The following is a 21,794-nucleotide window of genomic DNA, read 5'->3' on the forward strand; positions in this document are numbered from 1 at the left end:
TCCGGATGCTTCAATAAATTTGTGTACAGCAGTGATCATAGAACCCTGACTTGTGCCGAATTGACAGGCCCCAAAAGACAAAATGTTTGGCGTTGTAAGTGCCAAACCCAGATTACTGCTTGGAAATAACAGAATCATTCTACGGAGGGAGGAGAAGCGGTGGCAAGAAAGAAAGAAATGGTCAATAGTCTCCGGTTGATTACAAAACGAGCAGAGGTCAGTGATTGACAAACCGGATCTATGAAGATGAAAATTTAGGCGGGGAACTCTGCAGCGGAATGTTGACAGCGTCATCTCACATTGGCGTGAAAGGCACTTGCTCGTGTTCCATTAAAGTTTTAAATGTTGAAAATCGTCTGAAGAAAGTTTGGACGAGTCGTGGCAACTCAGCAATAAAAGGCGTTTAAATCTAGCTCCTGTTATAAAAAAAAATCAGGAAGAATATTTATGACCGGACCATTTAGTGATGTCGAAGCGAGCGAGTCAGCTGATTCATTTAAAAAGATTCCACAATGACCGGGGACCCAGCCAAAGCGGACTTCGGATAAATTTTCTGGGGCAAGAGTCGAAAATATAATCAGTAGGTGTGACTGATTATTGGAAGTTAAATGTGTACAGACCGAAAGCGCATCTGTAACAACTATTACCTTAGAATTCTGTGGACCCAATTTTCGGATGGCAAGAATAACTGCCAGAAATTCCGCAAGAAATATTGGAGTGTAATCAGCGAGACGGAGAGCAAAAGACCAGTTGAGTTGATTCGAAAAGATGCCAACACCAGCCTTCTCTAAATTTTGTGATGCGTCCGTAGAAATAACCAAATGAGACAGAAATTGACTAAGATGGTCTTGAAGGAGACCTTCAAGTATGCGCGCAGGAAGAAGTTTCGCGTGTTTTGGGAAAATATCATCAAAAGTGAGTTTTATTTTGAATGAATTAGATTTTGGAGAAATCAGGCGCGGTAGGCTAACTTGAAGTTTTGATAACAGCGATTGAACAAAAATAACTTGTGGCTGTCAGTAATGCCGCCATCCTGTTTTGAAAACTGATTCTGGTGAATTGATGAAAACGGGTTGCAAATTGGAAAGGGGTGTATCATAAAGTTTCAGGAAAGTCAGGACAGTAAGTTGCCTAAATCTGGAATCAAGCGGAATAATTCCGGACTGCAGATAAAGCACATTATTAGCCACAAAACTTGGCAGCCCGAGGCAGAGACGCAGCGCTTGCCTTTCCAGTAGAATTAAAGGTCTTAGCTTGTGTGCTGCACATCCTGAAAAAAAGAACACATCCAAATTCAAGAATGGGGCGGACGTAAAGCTTATAAATAATCAGCAACGTAGTTCTACGCATCCCTGTGTTTTTATTGCTGAACCGGCGCAACAATGCCATTGCACGCTCTCCTTTATTAGCATTTGCTTCTATTTGCTGCTGCCAGTTTAGCTTACCATCATAAGTTATCCCTAAGTACTTCAAGGTTGGAACTTGCGGAATCGGCTGATTACGATAATGAAGAGAAATAGAGACAGGATTCGACAATGGAAACACCAGTAGAGCGCATTTCTTTACGTTAATCGAAAAAGACAGGCCGTCCAGCCAGGACTCGAGTTCAGACAAATAAGATTGCAAAATTTGGTATAACGTATTAATATCCCTTGCTGATGAGAAAAATTCAATGTCATCAGCATAGAGATAGAGTTGTACATCCTGATGGATTGGCACAGAAGATAACAAAATGTTGAACAAAAGTGGCGAAAGAACGGATCCCTGTGGTACGCCTCTCGTCTGTTTATACGTATCCGATGTCACCCCATCCTTGAAACAAAAAAAATTCTCTATCAAAAAGGAACTCTTGTACCCAGGCTACTAAATAGTCTGGAACAGAACAGCTAACTAATCAAGAAAATAAAATTTCATGTTCGACACTGTCATATGCTTTTGCAATATCTAAAGTTACCAATGCCGATATATCTCCTGATTGTCCTGCGAGTCGAATGCGGCTTTCTAAATCAATGTGAGCTGACCAAATGGAACATTGAGGCCTAAATCCTATTTGTCTCGAGCACAGAATACCACGAGAAGAAGTAAATTCAAGGAGCCGGACATGAATTACTTTTTCTACAATTTTGACTAGATTCGATGTAAGTGCAATTGGCCGAATGTTGTCCAAGATATATCCGAGGTTTTGTTTTTTAAGCAAAAGCACAATTTTTGCAATTTTCCAAGAGGTCGGAATCCATGTATATCGTAGTGAACAGTTAACTATATTCAAGAGCTCATCTGCTATTTTTTTTTCCTACTTTTCAGTACTTTCTCCTTGTCTTTTATGACACTACTCTAAGCAAAGGTTCGTTTGTGCTGAAGAAAGACTCCAGCTCGATAATATCACGTAGGTCAGCGTCGGAAAGAAAAGGAGAAAGAAATCTTTTTTCATGCGATCATATAAACAGTCGAAGAAGGGACTCCTTCGCACAGCTTGCTTTCATAAAGAATGGTCCTTGGTGATGTTCTTTTCCCGCACAGTCAAGCCAAAAGGTATTGTTATGACAACACGTCGATTTCGTCTAGGCATCAGGGTCGACGGCAGGTGGGATATAGTTATTTCTAAGCAAAAAAAAAAGAACGAGTTAGGCTCCTTTTTTTTCTTCTACATGGACGAGGAAATATGAGAGCCCTGATTTTTTTTTCTCTCTGAATGAAAAACTTGGTCTGTTTTAAAGCAACTGACATGGACAAAATAGAAGGGACACTCGCGATGATGAACGGAAGCCTGCTACAACAAGGATTGTGCCTTGTATATCCATGTTTGTCGCACCGGATAGCATTAGTGTAATACCGACTGATGCGCAGCACTGCTCAGCTTTTGTGGTAAACGTGTGCGAGGCACTACTCTCCCACGCACCAGAAGTTCACAAAACTTGGATTCCGCTTTCTTCAGCTGAAACAGAAAAAAAAATTTTATGCCCCATCATGCTACAAGTTCGCCCTGAAGAATTAAGCGTATACGGCATAACCGTTCTTCTTCTTGCTGCTTTATTAAATGTTTTAATAAGCAGTCATCACGGAAAGTAATGATGTTGAGTAGAACAAACATTTCTAAGCCAGTTTACACGCTCTTTTTTCATAACCGTCCGAAAGCATTACTGCAGTCTGAAGCGTAGGATTACTGGTGGTGATGATATAGGGTTATTTAGCTCAATTTCTTCGAGCGCTCTAAACACATCCCACGAGCCATAAGAGTTTCACTGGCCTTGACGTTGTCAGTGACCCTTGACCTCTACTATAGGGCGAACGCGATTATGTTTGGAAATAAAGGAGTGAGGACAGTTTCCATGCATTAACCCATGAAGTATATCTACGTAAATGTTTGGTGCCACAGATTGACAGACCCAGAAAAACATTGGGTAACATTAATGCAATGCATGTCGAGACGTGCAGGTATGCACGCATTTCATAAATACAAGAACTATTTTGTTAATCATATCAGGAAATAAATAACAAAAACACTTTTCAGGCGTATCGCTTTCCGACAATCCTGAAGCAACAAAATCACTGGTTCTCATTACTACATTTCAGAACATCAATCCTAATTGTATATCAATAAATATGCCATATATGTATGATTTCTTCTTTTTTTGTGCCGGTGCGTATACAGTAAAACTGATTCAGACTACTTCAGGTTGCAATTCGGGACTAAATGCTTTCCACGTGAACAGGTTAAAGGTGAGATTTTTTCATTTCTCTTTTAATACGAACTTTGCTTAAGCTACCTCCTGCGTCGCGATTTAGCCTATACCCCTATGTGCGCACGCGCAGTGATTGCGAGTAATCATGATCATTATTATCCATCACCATCAAACATAGTGTCAAATTACTGCCAGGAACATCTATGCAATCAGTTGCCTTACTGGTGGATTAAGCATATTTGCGTCCTGCTTTATCATCATCATCAGCCCCATTTATTCACTGCAGGCCTTTCCAACCGATATTCCATTACCCATGTCTCTCGCATGCGGACCCTTTAAAGTTATCTAATTTTGTCACACCACGAATTATTTGGCCCTGACTTGATTCCCTTGTCCATGTACTGATTCTGTTATTTAAAATTATAGACCACCAGCTATATGCTAAGCTCATTACGTGACGTGTGCTTAATATTTCGACCTAAATAATACATTAAGTGGACAGAAAGAAGAAAACAAGCCCTACCTTTAGTAGTGTTTCGACCTGTGGTTAAAAAAATAAGGAAATATTGTAGTTTGAATGCTCGTCTTTAACTCATGCTGGTATAGCCCGTTGAGTGCAAACCCACAAAATTTGTTTTTGTTTTTATTTGAAACTACGTGCAACTCTCATAATACCTGCACAGGTTGAAATTAAAGGATTACTCCAGCTCATCACACAACTATAACACGAGTCAAACCGAAAGAAGCGATACCCTGATTTGGTGTGTCATCTTTATTTTACCCTTATACGTAGCGACAGTCATTGAGCATATTTGCTTCAGTGGGTTGTGTACATGGCTTGTCGATAAAAGGTCGGAAGGTTCTGTACACCACCATACATTGTTTCTCGTCGGTAGAGTAATGAGTGTCTCGGCTATCCCCCGTTGCACAGCTCAACGCACAGTGCATTATTAGAAATAGCTGCTTGCTCGACAGGTGAATGCCTGGAAGAAGTTGTGCTTCACTGTAAGACAGTGTCGTCTTGTTCGTTGAGCTCAGGAATGCGAGGTAGGCTATCTTCAAGGCAACGACGTGGTCCAAGAGTGTCCCGTTAGTGAGGCCACTTTCATTCGCCCTCTTCTGTCGCCACGTGTCATTCTGTGGTGCACGTAGAAGAGATAAGAAAGAATCAATGTGTCACGCAGGCTGCAAGCAACAATTTGTTCCAAGGAACTTATGCGAAGCAGCCTTTGTGAAGCAAGTGAATAGAGCAAGAAACATCGAGTTGTAATTTCGAAACTGCGCAGCGAATAGTAATGTCAAAAAGCACGGGTTCCAGGTTCCAGGCGCGGGTTCCAGGCTCCAGGTTCCTTCTGCGAAGGAACCTGGAGCTCAGCCACCATTTAGAATAAAAGGATATGCACGACGAAACGCTTCCAATCATTTGTGCATCCAAATTATGGCCATCAATGAAAGTGCATGGTGAAGACGTCTAGGTAGCGTATACATTTCGGCTGAAGGCGTAAATCAAAAGCGCGTAAATTAAACATGTTGTTCTATTCTAGAACAAAAGATTTACGCAAGCACTTCATTTGCAATCTTTTAAAGAATTCTTGGAAATCATCTGCAAAAAAAGGAGTTCCACTTCCTCTTAAAGAATTCTTGGAAATCATCTGCAAAAAAGGAGTTCCACTTCCAACGTGCTCAGCGTCTTGTAAGAATAGGCGGCTCCTTTCCTCTGTTTACCCATAGGCATTATGACCCATAGCGTAAGAATTAAATTAAGCATTAGCAAGTGTTGTTGCCTTTAATTATAATTATTTCGTCATTTTCTGGCGTAAGATATGCTGCCTTTATTCTAAAAGATAAGTGATTTATAACACTTTAAGGTTATTGATATATAAAAGGTTTTTGCGATAAACTTCGCTTCATTCTGAACATTGTCGCAGGCATCAATATGGTAGCTGCCTGCTTACCATGCCTGCGCAGTTGTTAATTCTAATTGTACTCTTCTGAACATAAGCTCGTCAGTTTGAAGTTTGTCTAAATGAGATATGTAAATGTCATTCTCGCCTCGTTTCTCGTAGCTTCGGCGCAATAAGTAACGCTGGAGTCGATAATTTCTGTCCTGTCCAAGAAGCGCTGCCAACGTTCGCCCTTGGATTTATCGTTGCGCCGTGGCTCGTCCAACTTACGAGCCATTGCTCTGGCGACAACCTGAGGGCAAAAATGAGAACCCCCAGTAAAACATTGATTAGCGCACACTAGTGTTACCACACATATCGAGAATGCTCCTTTCGAAATTTAAGTAGAGAAACACGAAACAGGCAGAAAAGACGACGCACATAACGCTAAAAACGAAGGATTTGCGGATTCGCTTGCGTGTCGCTATGATGGCATTAAGCCACCAAATAGTAGTTGCGCATCATGCTTCTTTGTACATAGGTAGAACGAGATATCCCAAGCACGGTAGATGCTAATTGTTAATAGTGGCACTAAACATGTAGGATGACATTGAGCACGCAAACGGGAGCCTGACGTAATAAAAATACAACTTGATAACATCAAAGTTTGGGCTTATGGAATGATGGTCTTGAATTTCGAAAACCGAAACACTGGACAGGGTGTTGCGCTGTTTTAAATTCACGATTATCTACATCCAAACGGAAATTCTTACATTACTGAGAAAGCTCACCAGAGAAAGGTTTTATGTTTGGAAGGCGGAACCTTTACGTTTTCACATTATTTCACTCCTTTAAAGGTATGCCTCCTATCTTACTCCATCTGAGAAATTTCCTGCCTCATCTCCCTCCCTTTTTCACCATGTTGCGAGAAAATAACAAACCATTTATAATGAGCATTGTACTCGACAGTTTGCTTCGAATTGCTGTTTGCCTTTTATTGACAAAATTATGGATGAATACAAAAAAAAACTCAGCGGTAAGCTGCCGACAGTGGTACAATGAACGATATTAGAGGGAAAAAAACTACCAACATTGAAGACATTACAACCATATAGGCAGCATTTGGCTATGAATAGAAAGATACCAACGTATTCTATTGTTCATTACGAGCTCATTGCATTGTGGTTCTTCTGGCAGGTGTCGCGAGAAATTGAAACAGAAAGACATTGACGTTGATGCCTCACAAGGTTTCTTATATCTTTCAAATGACTGAGCAAGTGAATTTTTCTTTCATATACAGCGTACACTTACTTTCAAAATAACGTATTTCAATAATTTCAGTTAGCGAAGTCTTAACCACGTAGAAATATCTATAACCTGATGTATTACAATTCATCAAATGTCCAAATATTCGTAGCATAAACAGTTGTCCAAGGCCGCGCTATCTATTTGCTTGTTATGGCGAAACTGGAGGAAGCAGTCCTCAGGCATGCCGAAAAAATGCGCTCACGAGTGAAAAAGGTGAGTCAGGTTGTAAGCATCACTGCTTACATGCCAGCTCTTTCGTCCGTTTATGGAACATTGTTTCTTAATAGACAGTGAAAAACATGATTCCTTCATCAGCGTAGTGCCTAAATAACACAGTGACAACGCTATAGTGTGTAAGAATCTCCCGACGACGTGATTACGTCGGCTAAAATCAAATTCCAGGGTAACGTACGTGTCCCAGTGCAGCAAAATTGTAGGCCGCTAATGCCCGGATGTCATAATACGGTAGACGAAAGAAGTCGTTCGGGCGTTTTATATGCACCAACGACGCCATGACCGGTAGTAGGGCTTGCAGCAGCGGCGGAAGGGCGTGCCATGCTCGCAGGCGTCGAAGCCAGAGGAGGGGGAAGCTGCTTCCCTTGAGCGCGAGCTGCTGGTCGTTCGTGTCGCCATTGTGCTGTTGAAAGGTCGACAATCGGTACTTCAAATTAAATGCGTAAAGTAAAAAGTTGTCGCAGTTTCACCTGAAAGGCGAAGCATCAATTGCGATAGCAAATTTGTAGAGAACTATACGGAGTAATGATAGTAGCTTTATAAGCTGTATAAACTTGGACATGCAGCAGCACCGGCAACACGCAGAACTGTTGCCGACGCCGTCGGCGTTTTGCCCGGGTTCGCACAAAATGCGTGCGGCGTTGGTGACTGTTGCCGGAGCCTCTGATATAAATAGGCACTTGGTACCGCAGCTAAACGTCGCCTCCCTTCCCTCCCCCCCCCCCCCCCCCAAGGCCTTTCGTGCGTCGGAAGAAGGCGCGTTTGCTCTACATATATGGTGATTGTAAAGAAGGAAAGAGACGCCTACTTCTGCAGCCCTTAAGGGAGCACCGCGCAGAACGCGTATTTGTTCTCCGCCGTGGGTTCACTCTCACCATAGAGGAGGCTATGCTCTCACATACAGCGGTCGGCGGCGCGCGGCGACGATTTCATCTCCATTGACGTCATACGGAACCTGACGGCGACGGCGACGACGACGCCGACGGCAGAAATCTGCTTTGGAGTGTCCATATAATTGCTATCGCAATAATAAAGCTATTCTACCTGCAACGACGCTCGTGTACTTAGATCTGTTAATTTAATTATGTTAAATATTTCCTTAAAGAGTCATGCGGGATCGACATTAATATGGCGATACCCACCTCCGCCTGCCCTATAATCATGTGCTGCCTTTCGTGTGCAAAAACAATGAATTTTATTTTTGTATATAGTGTGTACGATTAGATGTGTTGTTAATGAAATATGTGTTGTTACAATGTTTCGTGAAAAATTTTAATAACTCTAAAGAAGAGGTACATTATTTATTTTGTGAAATTTTCGCACTCTAAACTAGTCAAATATTGCACCAAACTACTCACAGCGGCTTTATTGCACCTACCGGCTACTGCCACATTTCGGTCAGAATCAGTGTAGTGGCGTCTTTTCCCTATGTTTACTTAATGGGGTTGAAAAAAATGTGCATGTTTCGTGAATTCTTCTCACGAATTTTAACATAAAATGACTTGCACCACTGCCATGGCAAATGCACTTGGATGACTGAAATAAATTTTGTCATGTTCAGCTCCTCCCAATAAATGCCCCAACATAGCCCGGTTTACGAGTACGCACGTCAAGTGCCAAAGTGACACGTCAAAGGAGCCAAGAACCTTTTCGATCCCTGTGAAGGCAGCGAAAGGGTCACCCCGTCCTGAGTCGAGATGCTCTCTCGCGTTTCCGACGGGAATGACGCCATCATGCTGCTTCGTAACATTTCGAGTGGCTCCGCCACTTCGGTTGTTCAGGGGACTCTTGAAGACGGACGCTACGGCGTTCTGGAAGTGGACCATGAAGTTCGCCACACTGACGATGCTCTGAGTAGATACAGCGTCCATACCTGTACCAAGACGTGCAACGTACACAATTTCACACGTTAAACGATTGGAAGTACTAATTGTTGAGCACCAATATTCACAACATTTTTGTCACAGATAAGAGGTAAGCGTCGCAACATCATAGAGTAGGAAATAGGCACTTGTTTTTGGAGAGCGTCTCTGTATAACCTATAAGTCAAGTTTTTCCTTCGTTTGATAAATGCGAAGAATCTGTCGTACTTTAGAAAACACACTGGCTTTTAGACGACCTGAGAAAAATTTCGAGTTCCATAAATAAACGCACGGATGAACGAACTTTAGGTTTTTTTTTTTGAAGCTACTTCCGATTTGTATACAATTTGTTGTCTGCTCCTGGGCCGGTAGGTTGTGCGGTGCCTTTCTGATGCTAATGCCTTGTCGTGCTTTTCGCGCTTGGTCAGTGGTCAGACCAACGGTCCGCTCACGTTATCAACGGAATCAGCCGTCCCTTAGCGGTGGATGATAATACTAGTATAGAATAAAGCATAACGCATCGCTACAAAATAGCGGCCCAGGTCATTATAAATTATTATGTGACATGTAATGCACTACAATAACACATACGCGATTCTCTAACACTTCGATGCAGGCGAAACATCTGATTATGCTAACTGGGAAAAATGGCGCTCGCACGTAACAAGAAGCACAATTACCTTCAAAAAGGTCGATGGCAGTGTAGCGGATGCCGTCCAGTTTCGCCAATAGCCAATCGCATTTGGCTTCAGGATTTGTCTTTAAAGACGAGAAAGAAAACACATTGCGGTTGTAAAGGAAGCATTTGGTAATAAAGAACAATACTAAGCTATGCAATTCAATAAGGAAAGTGGCGCACGTACTTACGTATTTACCTAGATTATTTCTAGTCGATGTTCAGTGCACAGCTTATTCTGCACTCATTGTTTGTGGAAGCAATCATTTTTTTCTCGTTTTTCTCTTTTTAAGCTATTTCTCGGTATAAAACGTAATAAAATCTATTGCCTAAACAGTTTTATATATTTAAAAGTTCCTACTCTATTCTAGACATTGCGCTTTGATATGGATAGAAACTTTATCTAACTTCAATCATGAGTAGCCCGAGATTCATCACTAACCTAGCAACTCTGTTTACGTATCGTTGCTGCTAGAATAGTACACTGTTTCTGCATGATTGTGCTGTGCCTTTCTGATTGTGCTCTGCGCCATCCTTCGTTCTCAACTCCAGTGCGGAAAGATGCGCTTGTTGATACTTCATATAATACAAGTATTGTGCAGTGCCTATTTTCTCTTCAGTTCCCGAAGGAAATGTATGACAGTTTAAATGCACGAAGAAACACGAGTTTTAAACGTAAGCTCACTGCGACGTCGTAATCTTCCTGGAGGTCGCTTTCCAACCCGGTGTGGTTCAGTACCGCCAAGACATCGGCCTTTGGTCCGACCAGGTAACGTAACACGTGCCACGCCAGCAGGCGGCGCATCCTGAGTCCTCCTCCGGCTTGAGCAACATAGGCCACCAGGGCCAGTGCCCGCTCGTTTGTCACCACGTAATCATTGCACGTTGATTGGGTAGGGCAGTAACCACCCAGGAGCTCTCTCCAGCGGCCTGCGGAAGGTAAGACGTCGCGGGAGAAGTGTGTAGGCAATAAGTTTTTTTCAAGAACTCGGGCTTGCTAAGGATAGGAAACTCTCTTGTAACGAGCGCGTTAACTCAGTCAGCCATTGCGCAGACATGATGCATTCCGCAAAAAAAAAAAAAAAAGATATCACAACTTGGAGTGCCCGAGTGGTCTTTTTTCTAAGCCAGACGAAGCCTATTGGGCCATAGATTATTTATACGGAGACAAACAGGGCGTGACATATTACATTGCCGATGACATTAATGAAGCTGCAGTTGAATATACAACGAAAGCAAAAACGGAAGTCATCGGCCACCACAGTTTTATGCAGTTCTCTTTTGCAAGCACAAACGAAGCCCAATGTAACAGATGCTTCGTCCTAAGACAAACAGCGCGTACAGGATGAGATTGGTTATGACATTGATTACATTGCAGTCCATCAATATTAAGCGACATAAAAAGAGTTAACACTCTGAATAGCCGGCAGGTCACTTATCTGCAAACAGGCCCATCCTAGCTAATGTTGTCCTGCTTCTTCATTTCGAAAGAACTGGAACGTGCAACATACGATTGCCAATCACCACTTTTCAAAACAGTCAGGGTGCTTCATCTCCTAATTTGCTCACATAAATGACAAATAGTACAGACTAGTTTCTCACATCGCCTATGAAAAGAATCCCTGGCTTTTCTGAGCACTAAGCCTCAAAGACATCCACGATAAAGACGCTGAATATCACCACGCATGTTATTCTGATGCAAAGCGTCGGCGCGCGCTTCGTATACAGGGACAAGTACATTCGCAACACATTACTTAGTCCAGATCACGCGCCAAAATAGCTTCGGGTTCAACAGTTCGAAGACTCCACTACGGGCAACGGAAGCAGCTTATTATAACATCACTGGTAAGGTGGCCAGCACAACGCATAGGTGACGGGTTTAGTTTGTATTACCACAACGTTGGCACAACTGACCACAGCGCGCTCGTTATGTATTGTGTGAGTACGTTTACTATGCAATGAGAGCAGAAGTGGAGCTTCTCGCTTACTTTGTAGATGTTTTAACCTGTATACCTCTACCCCCAATGCATTTCTCATGTCCGTGGGCAAAAATGTGGGCCGATCCCGGAGGTCGTACTATACTCAGCCAACTCGCGGTGGCGGTGAAGAAGGCTTCAAGTATTCAGCCCCTAATAATAATAATAATAATAATAATAATAATAATAATAATAATAATAATAATAATAATAATAATAATAATAATAATAATAATAATAATAATAATAATAATAGTAATTATAATAATAATAAGTTACATATGTAAACCAAGATTTCCGTCTACTTTTCGTGTTTGTGCCTCAATAATAAAAGGTGAGCATGGGCCATCCCCGAGATAGTGAAATGCCCAGCTGACCCGCGGCGGAGGGTCATAATCTCCGCCCATAACTCCGCCCATAATAATCGTAATAAGAAACAATAGTAAATAAAATGGATCAATCAAGATGCATTGTTTCACATGGATGGGTATACTAGAATCGTTTGAGAACAGCACATGCACTCACGAGCAGGAGGCATTGCCGTGTAGGCAAAGGACAAGATACGTGTACAACCAAACACCCTTACTCGCAATGCCACCGACTGTGCGGATGTCTCTGTCGTACAAACGAAACATGGAATTCTGATATCCACTGTGTATAAATCTCCAGGCACACCCAAGTGTGCGATGTCGAGAAGTTCGCGACCACGTACTTTGCTGAGGTTAGGCGTGGTGACACTACCCCTGTGATCATGGTTGGAGACTTCAATGTGGGCATTCCAGAGCCAGATAAGAACTGCTTTACTCCGTTTGTGCTAGAAGATTTTGGTTTTAAGTGTCACACCAATACAAGTCACTCAACTACTGAACAACGGTCGTGTATAGATTTAACCTTGGCCAAGATTCCGTCTTAGGTTGTAACCAAACCAATAAGTGTACGAGTATATTACAGTAATCACAGAGCTATAGTCTAGAGCACTGCACGGGCTCGGCCTTACCCGCAAGCCCGGGCCCGGCCCGGCCCGTGGGCCGGGCCGGGCCGGGTAGAGCAGTTTTTTCCCGGGCTCGGCGTGTGCTTTTTGACCCGTGCCCGAGCCGGGCTCGGGTTTTTTGATGCGGGCCCGGGCCGGGCTCGGGCTTTCTGCGAGTTATTCTCGGGCTTCTCAACTCTGAAAAACATGTATTTTTCGGTCTCGGGCCGGCTTCGAGCCGGGCTCGGGCCGGGCTCGGGCTTAAGGTAAAGGGGTGGCGGGCCGGGCCGGGCGGGTAACGTAGATTATTTCCGGGCCCGGGCCGGGCCCGAGTCTCGCCATAAAAGTTTTGATCGGGCTCGGGCGGGCCGCCCAATGTAAAAACGGGCCCGGGCCGGGCCCGGGCCGCAAAAATCGGCCCGTGTAGTGCTCTACTATAGTCCACACTAACATTAATAAATGATGAAAATAAATACATGTGCCCTTGGCTAGCACTGTGTGATGTGCTACAGATTCGCTAGTAATCCAACTACACAGAGCGGAATGGCAGATTTTTTTTTCTGTATGTTAAAAATTGACATGTAATTTCTTGAACTGTGATTTCATGCTACTTTAACACAATATCATAACATCAAAGTCGCAAACCCGTCGTAACGCCGGTGGCTTTAGCAAGTTCTGCAATGCTTGTCTTGGCTCTGGTGCCGGACTCAGTGGTTACGTTCAGGATGTCCGAAACTGAAAAAAAGATAAATAAGTACGCGATCCAAAAACGGCTATGAAAAGTGTACGTCATCACTATCAATACCCGCAGGCTAAAAATGTAAGCAATCATTCAACAAAGTGAACAAGCGCTAACGTTAAGCGACATGAAATAGGTGTATCTTGCAGCAGAACAGTGCATATAGATGTATTTGGGTCTTTGAAGTATCCAGTATGGCGCAGTGCGTGACTTCTGTTGTTTCCATAATACATTGGTTGCTGTTTCTGATGGCGAAGGCTTATTATTAAAGAAAACATAACGAAGTACCCTTTTACTGAGAGCGACTGGTTACAGTGTAACATTAAAAACACCATTTGTTTATTTCGAAACTGGCAGCGTTGACTCTAACACCATTCGAAGCCCTAGTAGGCCACTTGACGTAAGCAGCAGATAGTTTCGACCAGCACACATAACTAGTCACCCATAAGTAGTCGTATACGAAATTTTAAGCTTTGCAGCAGATACACGTATATACCGGAGGCAGCAGAGAACGTGTCATTCTAGTTTTCGTGAGCGTGCTTGGGAGGTTTGCAATCATAAATTGAATGTTTAATTATGATAATTTCTTGCACTATATTGTTATTTAACAACTATATTCTCAAAATAAATTCAGCACTGAAATCCAAAGTCTCGTCTTATTCGCAGAACCTTTTGAGCAGCCTTTGAGACCCTGCCTCTAAAGCTAACTCACTGTCAGCGTCGGCTTCTTGCAGGTGCTGAACAATCTCAGAGTCTTCGACGAGAGCGTAGCGTCTGAGTAGAAGCTGGTAGAAGTCATCCACTGCCTCCTCATTCAAGCTTCCCACAGACCAGAAGAACTCTTCGAGTTCGCTGTTGGCATTGATCTGCCGTGAACAAGGTGAACGTAGAGGTTGTAAATCGAATTAGTAGCTATAAGCCTAATTATTGACTACTGTTGTTCGTAATTGCTGAGTGAATGCTATGTACACACTCCCCCGTAGCTCAGCCACGTAATGAATTCCGGGGTCTTACGTGCCAAAACCAACCCTGTAATGCCAAAGTGCACCAAGATAAGTTAATTATAAGCGCTTGTTCATTTTATTCATGGCATAGGAGAGTAGATTTGTAAAGAAAGTAACAATGAAGTGCGACTTTATTTAGAGCTTAATTAGCATAGTCAGTAGTTATTATTCATTTGATTATAATTAAAATTTTGTGATTTGATGCATACTTAGTATATATGATATTACATAATTGGTTTGCTTAACCATCTACAATTATAAATTCACTCGAGCATATAATAGAGTCGCAGTTTCGCCCAAAAGGCGAAGCATTGATGGAAATAGCAAATTATTAGATAGCTAGACGCAGTAAGGCTAGTAGTTTTATCGGCTGTATGAACTGCTTTAAACATTCGCTTAATGACGAAAATACCAAGAAAGTAGTTCATTGGTTAATGTTGTTAACGCAGGGACAAACATGAACACACCTAACTCGATGACTGCGGACACTGGCTTGCAGAACGCTGGTGTGAGGAAGAGTGGCAGCTGCGGCGAGTGGATTGCTCTTCGTGCTGCCTCTCGCTTCAGCGCGAACGAGGCACACGAGCACACAGCGCACACGAAGCCTGGTTTTATAGCCTTCGAAACCACCGTAGGTTACCAGCAAGTTAGGACGCGCGCGGCCATATACTATGCTTAGTCACGGCTGGAGTAAAAGCGGAGGCGCGTGCTACCCTATCCTGTTCACCCCTCTCCCCCCCCCCCCCCCCCCCCCCAGCGCGCATCCTGCCCGCATTCCTACCTCGCGCGTGCGAGAAGACGGCGCCGCACCAAGGTGTATTTCTCGACTCGTCCCTTGAAACTTTTCCCTTGGCACTACAGTATACGGCTCGCATCCACAATCATATCGCACTTGGATATTTACGAAACCTCACGGCGACGCGGACGCAAACAACTACAGCGGAAATCCGCCTGCAGCTTTCTGATAAATGCTATCGCATTAAAATGTTACTCTAGGCATGTGTCCTGCTTTTTATTTGCAGTTAAATAAGAATTTTCAGGTAACCAGGTCAGCATAACATACAGTGTGTTTCAGCGAACATTTTTACAAAATTTTAAAGGTTGCCTCTGGCAGATAGCATAATTCTAGTACATGAGCTGGTCTACTCGAAGAGGCGGACATTACTTGCACAAAGAAAGTGAACTGCATAATTGACTAATTAACAAAAAATCACTAATGAACTTTTTAACTAAATACCTTATGGGCCATAGTGAAATATACAAATTGTAGCCGTGGAGTCCGCAAGGTGGACCCACTTGGAACGAATTGTCAGGATGACACCAGTTTCGATATATTAATTCCCGAACTTTGCGGAGAAATGCACTGGCGGCACAGTTACTTTCTAAACAAAACGACATTTGATGCATTGACGCAGAAAACTAGCTGGAACGCCAATGCATTTATCCGCAAAGTTCGGACATTCATATTTTGAAGTCCGAGAGCGTGACATCTTGACAGTGCGGGGTATGATATGGTTGCAATTGAAAGCGTGTGAGGGTGAGCCGAGGTTGGTCGCTCGACCTCGCACGCGTGGGGTAGGAAGGCGGGGAGGAAGCGTACGTTCTTCCATCGCGTGCAAGACACCAGGAAGAGGAGGGAGGGTTCATTCTGTACCAGTGGCGGCAGCATATGGCGCGGCTGAGAGCGACCGCGTAGGTCCTGTCTTGAAAGTGATCTGCGATGATTACACAGTCTAGGAGCCCCGAGGGCTGGCAGCATCGTCTTCTCGTCGCTTATTTCACTTCAAAGCGAGGCGCAGCACGAAGGACTGTTCGACAGCTGCTGCAGCCGCTCTTCCTCACGCCAGCGTTCTGACAGCGATGGTCCGCGGTCAGCTAGTGAGATGTGTTTATGTTTTGACGCCATGCTTGGCAATGCATGACACCATGCCTTTTCATTAAGTTATTATGCAATTTTTTACCAGTTTATACGCCCGACAAAACTACTATCCTTACTTCGTAAAGTTGTCTAATAATTTGCTATCGCAATCGATGTTTCGCCTTTCGGGATATACTGGGACTTTCATTATCAATGCGTCTCTGTAGTCCTTGCGGCCACACGCCGGTGGGTCTGCGAGGTCGGTAGCTAGCACTGGGGTGCTTGTATGCCCCGGGAAGCTAGGCAGTGTACGTAGCACCTAAGCATAAGGGCGAGAGTGGGCCGCAACCACTTAAGGGTAGAATTTTGGGCTAGTTGGCAATGCATATTTGACTACTGGTGAACCGCAATAGACAGGGCGAAATAAAGGCGAGACAGACGGGTCAAACGCTTGTCTCGTCTGTCTCGTCTGTCTCGCCTCCCTTTGTCCCGTCTATTGCTCTTCACCGGAATAAAGAACTTCAGTAATATGCCGCGAGCTATAAAAGCAATTATTCTTTAAGTACTTAGACATCGATAAGCGTGTGAGTATTATAGGCAGCGCGTCCCACTTTTCCCAATCCTTTCGCATACAAATGCTGCAGCCTCGTCGTTGAGGCTCGTGCGCACCATTTCCATAAAGAAAATGAATATTATCTTTTAACACGCTTCTACTATCCCTGTTATTATTTTCTCTAAATTGCTTGGATATTTTCTGCAGTTGAGCAGTTGGCATCCACCAAAGATATAATTTTTTTAAAATCACAAGCAACACTTTATTTAACTATATGTCGTTAGAACAAAGGTAAAAAGCCGCTGCCTTTATACTCACAGTCGTTTTGCTACCCATTTTAAAAATGTTTCAAACGCTGCATAAAAATAGAATATATAAAAACGGAAGCACGTAAACGACGCAGTGAAACAAGCTTAAGATCGACGTCTAAAACGCAGAGAACCAAGTGGTTCTTTTCTTTTTAGAAGCTTTTCGAGAATCCGCAACCAACCTGGACATCAAAGGCGTGAAAGATGTCGCCGGTGACGTTGTAGTCCAGCGAGAAGGAGACCAGGACGTCTAGACCATAGCCTAGAGAAAGCTCAATCATGCGTTCCAGTGGATCCTCAGTCGTGTCCTCTGCCATGTTGCGCAGGTCCAGTTTAAAATGCGAAAGAAATGCCAGTATGCCTTCCACGCCTTCCTCGGGGTTCCAAGCATATCGTAGACACGCCTTCGATATCTCGCTTAAACCGTTCTTCTCCTTTGAACTGTGATCCTCAGTTATCGCTCCTTCTTCAGATGCGCTTGCAGAAATGAAAGTCCGCGGCGTTCGTTCATGTAAAGTACTCTGGAAATTTAAGAAAAGAAAGTGTCATGCAATTGACGTAGTAAAACGCTCTTTTAAAAAAGCATAGTTCACTTGACTCAAGCCGAGAAAAAATTGAAATCAATTGCTCTAAATGTAGTTGAATAACACAGTTTCTTTTGGCAGGTAGGGGTAACGATCTATGCGTCTAGAGTTGCAATTGTTCTATTCCTGCATGCGCCATCAAATTTCAACATTACACTTGCATCTCATAGATGGTGATAAGCGTGAAATATGTGTCGAACACATTAGCTTGCGAAAGTACTCGGTAGTCAATGCGAATTGAGTGAGTCGATGTGTAGAGGAGTTGAACAAGAAGAGGAGTTGAACAAGAAGAGGAGTTGAACAAGAAGAGTTGAAAAATAGCTAATGTGACAAAACCTTGTATTCACTACTTGAATTCAAAAGCTAAAAGAAGGGAGTAAATATGGTGAACCAATTGCACGCACATGAATCCTAAATCGCCTATACACGTTTCAATTTCTCTACACTTTTCAGATAACACGTCTAGTATAAGTGACAGTTGGGCGAGTTGGTAAGGGTTGATTTCTTTGAAAGAGCGCCACAGAAAAAAACATGAACACGGAATGAAACTCGGCGTTTGGGTTCGTAGTGTCATTCTGTGATCATGCTTCTTCTGTGACGCCGTTTCAAAGCAATGAAATTGTTTATATTCCCCTCCAATCATCTCCATATTTCACAGGGTTTGCTTCCAGATGTTCTCTTAGGATGTATTGCCACTGACATCTTGGAAGGACATAATTTTTCCGACTTTTTACTGGAAACTTTTCCACTACAGCCCTATTGGACAACACCCTTAGATCACAGCGTACACCTTTGTGATATTGAGAGAGAATTTGTAATATGTGCCAGGCCACTTATGTTCGTTAATTCCCATGATGTTAGCTGGGAGAAGAACTTTTTTTAAGACAAAGTTTTAGCTCAGGGGCTCCCATCTAAATACATGGGAAAGGAGACATTGTTTTTCTCGGTAACTACTGCAGAAAATTTCATTGTTTGTTGCATTAAAAAAAAAAGGAAGTTGAAATGTAGCGACTCTTGCAGAGAATATTTGTTTTAGGCTGTCAATTTGTTTTAAATTGTTGAATATCGCAAATTTCTAAAAAACGAAACTATTAAGTGTACAACTCTATAACTCAGCAATGAAAACGATATCACAATCATGTATGTTGCAATTAATAGTAGAGCTAAACCGGACAACATTGATACATTCTACATGGCTTTGAATTAAGCCAATAGTATATTGGCTTAATTATAAAGCCAATATAGATTCGTTGCGTAATCTCTACATATCGTGCAAAGTCCTCTCCTCGCTGTGGACGCTTCGATGGACGCTTCGCAAACGCATGGTTCGTTTCAGAGGCAATATAAAACGCATCGATAAGCTATCCGGCAGTGGAATCATTATTTCTACGCAGAATCTTGGTCCCCAGATGTTACGTAGTGTACTTGCAAAGTCCACAAAGCACAGGAAAGGCGAAATGCAGAAACGCCCGTGTGCTTGCGTTGTAGTGCACGTTGTAGTGCAAGTGGTCAAAATTAATCCGGAGCCCTCCACTACGGCGTGCCTCATAATCAGAACTGGTTTTGGCACGTAAAACCCTAGAAAGAAGAAGAAGAAGAAAGCACAGGAAAATGCGCATTACCGTTGTTTCTTATATGGAAAGCTTATGCTGACTTGCAAGATCGACAATTAACACAGCGTCCACTTTGCGCGATATATCGCGGGCGGCAAGCACCAGTTGCTTCACCGTCAGGGGCAATTCTAGGGCATACGCCTTGTTACGACTGGCCTGTGTGGAGAACAATTTGTGACGCGCGACCAATGCCAGGGCGAAAGCCCGGGCGTTAGCCTTCGTGCGCGCATTCTCAGTTTCTCTTCCTCCCCTTCCGCCCCCCCCCCCCCCTTGTCATGCGCGCCGCCCTGATGTCTGCGTAGGCTTGCCAGTGCTCTCTCCCGCGAGTGAGCGGGACGGTTAAGCTTCGCAGGTGGGTGCGTTCCTTCTCATCCACCTCCGCAAGGAAAACCAACAGGAAAACGCCGCCGGCGTCTGTGTGTGTGTGTGCGCGCGCGTCAGTGCCTTTCTCTCTGCTGTGCCAGTGGCGGTTAGAGAATCCGCCGAGCTGTCTACGTGCACCGGTGGTAAGTGGTTCTTGAGGGAAAGGGAAAGGTTGGCGCTATCTTCTGCAGCCCTTGAGGGAGCACGGCTCAGCGCCAACGGGGAGGGGTAAGTGGGAGCGAAAGAAGGGATAGAGTGGAGACGCCATGGCTGGGCGAAGCAAAACCGGCAGGCATAGGCGGCACGTATCAGGCCGAGATGGAAGGCCTTGGTGTGCTGCAGAGTCTGCAGGGGTGTTGTGCCAGGCCGGTCAGGCCCGGGGTGGAGTGGGAGGCCGTGAGGCCTTCCCGCTTGTAGAAATGTCCTTAGAGGCGTGCGGAGAGCCCTGACGAGTCAAGGAACTCCACGACGCCTCGAAGTGCAGAAAGGTGGTGTCGGCCGGGGAAGAGGAGATCTTCCTCCTTGCCACAGGGGAGGCCCAGGCGGCGGAACTCCTGCAGGAGTGGGCCCCGCTGCTGGAGGTACGCCGGGCAGGCCAGCAGGAGATGTTCGATCGTCTCCGGCTCCCCGCAGGAGCTGCAGGCCGGGGACGTCGCTCGTCCCAGTCGGTAGCTGCGTGCTGCCGTCCAGCTGCAGCCGATGCGGAGCCGGAGAAGGAGCGAGGTCTCCCTGCGAGCCAGGCCTCGCTGGGGGAGTGGTCGTGGGGGGCATCCCAGTGCCACCCGTTTGTCTGGGTGGTGGGTCGCCAGGTGTCGCCGCAGCCTCAGTCCAGTGAAGTCGCCCTCCGTCACGGCCCGACTGAGGGGCACAGTGGTGTGGTGGGCGTCCTTCGCCAGGGTGTCGGCTGCCTCGTTGCCCGGGATCCCTACGTGGGCGGGGATCCAGTGCAGGGACACCGGGTGGCCTGCGTCCTGCAGCGCTGTCAGCCGGGTAGACAGCAGTGCGACTCCAAGGCTGGCGCTTTCTGGCCTCTGCAGGCCGAGGAGGGCTGCCTTGGAGTCGCAGAGGATGGCCGCTGGTACCCCAGGAAGCTCCTCGGAGAGTAGGTCGACGGCCAGGTGGAGGCCTGCCACCTCCGCTGCAGTCGAGCTGGCGTGTCTGGGCAGTCGACACTGCCTGCTCTTCTGCAGGCAGTGTCGACTGCCCAGACACGCCAGCACCGAACGACGGCCGCAAGCTTGGAGAGCGTTCCCTCTCTCCTTCTCTTGAGCTAGGGCATTCCAGACTCTATGAAGGACGCCTTCGCCGACGGACTTCAGCCTTCAGCTTTTGCGCAACCTTGACTGTGTGTCGCGCTCCGTGAGGAGGCGTGTGAAGCTGACCGCTCCGTAACGATGTATTAAACGTTCTTTGTTAATTGTTACGTGGATCGCCATTCGTCCCTGCTTGGGCGCCCTCATGGTGTTCATGCTCCAGACTGCCAGACCCATGTTGCCTCCACGGTCCTGGGTTCCCGTCCTTAACAGCCTGCAAGTTTGTGTATGGTGGAGAGAGCCCAGTCACATTGCACCTACTCTTTTTGTTTCGTACATACGCATTTTCGTGACCGCCGTCATGACCAGTGGTCACGGACGCTCTTGTCAGTGTTTCTGCCCTGTCTTGCTTGTATATTTATTATTTATTTTGGGCAGTATTCTTTTTCAAGCAATACGTTTCGGATAGTGGAGGCCCAGAGGGAAGACGCAGTGCGGTTACAAAGGCGCAGCGTGCGCTAAAATTTTATGTTTTCACCCAGTGTTGTCTCGCATATTCGTTTTAAATGTTCATTCGAATAAGAGTGGCAAGATGACAATTCTTATAGGAAGGGCCGGTCAGAAGGCCGTGTTTGCGAAGCACAACTTTCAGCAAGCAACACAGATTCTTAGCTTCCCTGTACCACGAAGGAGGTTATATTCATAAATGATAGCACAGTTGTCTTCAAACCCCACTTGAGTAGTACCTGAAATCACGCCCCTTTACGAAACGTGGTACGGACCTCCTCAATGTACCCAGCTAATGAAAAGTAAGAACTAAAGCAAGCTTAAGCCCCGCCGGGGCGACAAATCTTCGAAGCATTGGTTGAGAATCATCCGCAAGCAGATACCAGCACAGACCTTCCCAGTCGTGGCATCCCAGCTGGG

Source organism: Dermacentor silvarum, chromosome 5, assembly GCF_013339745.2.
Source record: "Dermacentor silvarum isolate Dsil-2018 chromosome 5, BIME_Dsil_1.4, whole genome shotgun sequence".
NCBI lineage: Eukaryota > Metazoa > Arthropoda > Arachnida > Ixodida > Ixodidae > Dermacentor > Dermacentor silvarum.